Here is a 5982-nt window from a genome sequence, read left to right as displayed (position 1 = left end):
GCAGGGATGAAACGCTCTGACCTCTCTCCCTCCCAGCCTTCCAGGCTCCTGCCAGTACCTCCCACTGGCCAAACAGAACAGAAGCTAGCTGACGGAGGCCAGGGTGAATCTGTCTATGCTGGTCAGCCCCCAGGGGCAGTGAGCAAAGCAGAAAAGAAGGAGTGGGGTGGCTGGCAAATAGAAAAGAACCAATTTGACGTTGCCCAAGAACCAACTGGACACAGTCCAGCTGCAGCCACAGATCTTCCAGCCACCCGCCGATGTCATGTCATTTAGTAGAGCAGCCACCACCCCTGCACAACACCAAGAACAACTAGAAGGAAGAAGAGCAGCCTGTGCCCCTGCCAGCCGGCCTCAACAGTTCCTGGGTGGAGCCACCGATAAGCAGCACCAGTGACGATGATAATGGCAGTGGGAAAAATGGGGGGCTGGAAAACATCCCTTCCTTATCCTCTATCCACAATGGAGACACAGAGAAGTTTCTTCTGGATGCACAACATGAATCAGGAGAGAGTAGTCCAAGAGGCAGCTCTCAGTGTGACAGCCCTTCCCCACAAGAAGATGGGAAAATCATGTTTGATGTGGAAAAGCACACCAGCAGAGACCATAGCTCTCAGTCAGAAGAAGTTGTAGAAAGGGAGAAAGAAATTGGCGCTTTGAAGAAAAGTGTAGACTGGGTATCCACCCAATCCAGTAGGCCTGCAAACATTCCACCTAAGGAGTTCCACTTCAGGCACCCTAAACGTTCTGTTTCTTTAAGTATGAGGAAAAGTGGAGCCATGAAGAAAGGGGTATTTTCTCTGCAGAATTTCTTTAGGTACTTATTACATCTCTCTTCCTTTCTCATGTGTTGGCTTTGGAGCCAGGCATCTGTATTGGAAAACAACTGAGCACACCTTCTGCCGGCACCTACTAAAGGAAAGAAAGCCCCTGGAAAAGCGTGAGACACGTGAAGTGGTATATTGTCACAGTAGTTTATTTGAACCTGAGACCATTGTAACAATGACCCAACTTACAACCCTATTTTTACATATTCAAACGCTAGTCACTCTCAAATCCAGTATTTTATTCAAATTCTGTTGAGGCATGTTACTAACCTCATTCCCGTTTTGACCTGTAAGACATTTTAGAATTTCCTAACAGCATTTATAATTTTATAAAAATGTATAAACTTTATAAAAATTTAAAAGTTTATAAATTTGCAAACTCTTCTTTTCTGCAGATACCACCAGCAGATAATAATTTTGTCAACAATGCTATTGTCACCTTTTAGTACCACCAGACTTAGACCTGCATCATTCATGGTATAAATTTTACTCTTGCAAGATAACTACAATCTCTCTCTTAAAATAAGATCAGTTTAGCAAATGATATAAAAGTTTCATTATTTTGTTTTTCCAGACAAAGGCAAACTTCCCTAAGCTTCAATTGATAATTATTAAAAAAGAAAAAAAGAAACACAACCACAAGAAAAATAAATCCTGGACAATAAAATATTATTTTAAGCCAGCTCTGGAGCCACTTTTTGTCTAAACCTCCTAATGGTGCATTTTGGTTTGTAGGAGGCAGGCTATATAAATGATAGGTATGAAAAAGAATAAGAACTAAAATACATCAGCAGATTTTAACACTCATATATTGTAATGCTTCCTTTCCTATGGTGTTGAATCTTCATTTCTGATAAGGAACATCTCAAGCCTAGAAATACATGAAATTGTTTTTGCGGGGGGGGGGGGTGGGTGTGGGTGTGTGTGTGTGTGTGTGTGTGTGTGTGTGGTATTTTTATGTTTATTAGCTGCATGTGAATTTTTCATGACTTTCTCTGAATTTTTTTTTATTATTATTTTTTCTAAGAAGAGATTTTGAAAAGAGGTTAGATTTGTAATATAAATGCAGGCTTCCTGTTTTAGGAAGCATCAGGTATACTCGGGAGCCTTTAAACTCTGAAGATAATTGCTTCAGAGTTATTCCAAGCAGTTGTACAACTTTGAAAAACAGACTTGGTTTGTGGGAACAGCTGACAAAGTTCTGAAAAGATGCCATTTGTTTTCTCCTAATTTCTTCATTTTTAATGTTTACTATACACTCTTGCCAAGGTGATTCCTGTGATTCTGCAGGTACTTGTCATTTCCTCTTGTAATCATCTTTTCAGTTACCTATGTTAAACTCCTGAAGTTCCAGAACCCTCAACTTCCTTCAATGATACACTTTTTTTCGTTTGTTTCTCAAAGGCAAAGCTTTAGGACCAATTAGAAAGCATCAGGATTACCAATTATTTCAAGTAGATTTATTGGATTTCAGAACACATAGCATGACTCTGAAGGAAACTATTATATTTTTATTTATAAATACTGTTTGTGATATGGATATTACTATTGAATACTTAGAGGACCACTGTTAATTTTAAAAATAGCAATCTACTCATTAAATAAAGTGCATCAGTTTGACTTGAATAAAAACAGTATGACAACGACGTTTGCCAATTTGCAGAAACGAACTCTTTTCTCTCTCATATCAAGCTTTGTAAAATTGATGTGTTATAATAGAAAACAACATACAGATTAAACAAAAAATTAATTTCTAACTATCGTTTTCCAAGAATATGGCTGGCCATCTTTAAGGAGAAGATGATATACCCCAAATAGTTTTCTGAATTATTTTATTTTTTCTTTCTAGCATTTGATGCTAAATAATTTGGACATCTTTTTATTATGTCTTGTTTCTATTTTATTCTTAAACCTGGTAACATTTGATTTGCCTTCTATAACCTGTTTATTTCAAGTATTCATATTTGAATTTCTTTGGGAAGAAAGTAAATCTTATGTCCCACTGATTTTGAAAAGGCTGAATAAAATTGGAAAGGCTGATAAAGTTAAGAGAACTAAATAAATAAACTACTATAATATACAATTTGTATTACAGTTGGTATCATGGGAGAGAAAATTAAAATTATTCTTAAAACAAGAGCAACTTTTTATAGGAATACATTGCTCTCTTTTGAAATTCAGTAGCAACTCTATCAGTAGTGTAATTGAACTTAGGTATATTTACAATATTTTTTTTCAACAATGAAAATAAATTCAGTTCTGTTCTCTTTCTTAAAATATCTATAAAATTTTGGACTATTACATGATCATAGCAGAACTTCTCATAAGATGAAGTCATGTAGTATTTATTGATAGCCCTAACATATGGGATAAATGTTTATGCCCCTACTAAGATTTGTGTTAAGCAGAAACAGATGATGTGATTGGAAAGGAGAATCCAACAATTAACAGTTGACATTTTAAGATTAATATTTTAAAAGCTTTACATCTGCTTACAATTTGGGGATGAAAAGGCAGGTTTCATTTTTCTTATGTTTGATGAAAACTGGCTTAAAATATTTGTAAATAGAAAGAGCAAAACTGCACAAACTTGTATGTTGAAAAGTACAAGTCATTTTGATTGCAGTAAAAATATTTACTATTCTAAAAATGAAAATGGAAGACTTAGCCAGACAGATGAATTTTTAAGTTATTGAAATTATTGGAATTAACTGAGCCAAAGTAATTATGCATTCTTTATCTATTTAGTTAGCACTTTGTATCATTATATACAGTTTACAATACCTGTATATCTTGTAACTATACACATTTAATGCCATCAAAGCTCTCTCTCACACACACACACAGAAGAACAAATTCATAGGTCATAGGCAAGACAGTTGAAAAATGAAAATGAAAAGAGACAGCTTTTGGAGAAATGGGATGATTTATCAATTTCCATTTTAATGAGCAATATCCTTTTTACCATTCCAATTGCCTTGATTCCTGAGTTGGCTATTCAAGTACACGAACTACCACAATGGCAATCTGTAGATAGCACAAGTATCCTAGCAAAAATATTAGCTAAATGAATGCACTCCTATCAAAAAGACCCTGGGGCCATATCAAAAGGAGAACCACAAAGGAGTTGAGACCTCCTTAAGCCATCTATTTATTCATTTACTAAATCAGTAAACATCTTTTGAGTATCTGTTAAGTGTCAGGCACTTCACTAGGCACTGAAAATACAAAGATGAACAAAACAGACATGGTCTCTTCCCTCTTGTGGTGTATAATCTTGTGGGGAAGGCTGAAGCAGAATAAGCCAGGGTAGGATGCTGCAGACGGGTTTGGAGAGAAGGCATGCACCAGGTCATGAAGAGCTTTGAAGGTCACAGTAAGAAGAGGGTATTCACTCTAATTTCAATGGAAAGTCATTGAAGACATGAGGCCATGACTTCTCACTGCACTTAGAATAAAATGATCCATTGAGGGTTCAGGACAATCACTCCATTCTTGCTGCCGTGTGAAGAGTGGACTGGTGGGAGACATGTGTGGAAGCAAGAGTGCCAGTTAGATTATTTCAGGGTCCATGTAAAAGAGGTCATTGAGTAGACCAGGGTGGCAGCTGTAGAGATAGAAGTACACAATTCAAGGGACATTTTCAAGGCAGATTTGATTTGCTAGCACTTGTTAAGATCAGAGTACGATCAGCCGCTTGTCTAGAAGAATCTTTATAAATCTGTGAGTCTTATACACATTTGCCAACTGGCTTTATGGATGGTCCCTGTTCTCAATAATGAACCTTCGTGGATTCACTGAATATATTAGTTTCCTAGAGCTGCTCTAACAAATTACCACAAACTTGGTGGCTTAAAACAACAGAAATTTATTCTCTATAGTTCTGGAGGCCAGAAGTGCAAAATCAAGGTGTCAACAGGATTGGTTCGTTCTAGAGGATCTGAGGAGTATCCATTCCATGCCTTTCTCTTAGCTTCTGGTAGCTGTGGGCAATCCTTGGCATTCCTTGGCATGTAAATGCATCACTCCAATCTCTGCCTCTGGCTTCACATGGCCTGCTTCCGTGTGTGTCTCTGTACCTCAAGTCTCCCTCTGCTTCTCTTATAAGGACATTAGTCACGAGATTTAGGGCCCATTCCATATCCAGGATGATCTTTTCTCCAGATTCTTAACTTAATCACATCTGCAAAGACCCTATCTCCAGATAAGGTCACATTCATAGATACCAGAGGTTAAGGCTTAAACACTTGTTTGTTTGTTTGTTTGTGGGGGTGGGGACACAGTTCCATTTACTGCCCTGAGCTTTTTGTTTTCCTGTGTGTAATGTGACAATTAATCAAATAAAATCAGATTAAATAATACTACTGGACATAATTTATAACTCAAAGTACCATACAAATGGTTATTTTTAATATATAAACACCATTTTATCCATGTGAAGGGCAGATTTACAGTCAACATATTATTTAACTATCTGCTTTCTCACAAAAAAAGTTAAACAACAACAATAAAAGGAGTCATATGACACATTTATGTACTGCATAATATTAGGAATTGGCTATAAATACATATGCATCTATATAAACAAATTAAAGATGTATGAAGGTGAGAGAAAGAAAGGAAGAACAAGAAAGAACCAGATGGGAAAAGAAAGGAAGGAATAAAAGGGCAGAGAGGAATGGAGAGAGGGAAATCTCTGTATATATTATACACCATTTTGTTTCTCTGTTCAAATCAAACCTAGACTTTCATGTCCTAAAGAAAGGGAGACTACAGGCAAAATCTAGAAAGAAACAAGAAGCTAATTCTATGAAGCACCGAGCTCAGGTCTTTAATGATATTATTACAGGCAATATACCTCACAATCCAGTGATGTTGCTACCATTTCCTCTTCATTTTATACCTGCGGTTTATAGAGCTTACATAACTTGCCAAGGTTGTGTGGCTGCTGAGAAAGTGGCAAACCTGGGATTTGAATCCAGGTTTAGATGGCAGCTGATCCATGGTGACTGAAACCACTGTGCCATATTACTGTGTTTTATTCCTACACATTACTTAAACATTCTTTCATTCATTCGACAAACATTTATTAGGTGCCGGTTACAGGGGCAGGACACACAGAGTTGAACGATGCAGAATAGGTCCCTAGTCCTTT

General features: G+C 36.9%; 1 pseudogene; it reads left to right on the top strand.

Annotated features, from left to right (window-relative positions):
* The first annotated feature begins 260 nt into the window (after nt 1-260).
* Nucleotides 261-916, top strand: LOC117022640 (BCL2/adenovirus E1B 19 kDa protein-interacting protein 3-like; annotated as a pseudogene).
* Nucleotides 917-5982: the final 5066 nt, after the last annotated feature.

The sequence above is a fragment of the Rhinolophus ferrumequinum genome, chromosome 5 (genome assembly GCF_004115265.2).
Source record: "Rhinolophus ferrumequinum isolate MPI-CBG mRhiFer1 chromosome 5, mRhiFer1_v1.p, whole genome shotgun sequence".
NCBI lineage: Eukaryota > Metazoa > Chordata > Mammalia > Chiroptera > Rhinolophidae > Rhinolophus > Rhinolophus ferrumequinum.
Note: the sequence above shows the minus strand (reverse complement) of the source record. Positions and strands in the feature narration are given on the sequence as shown.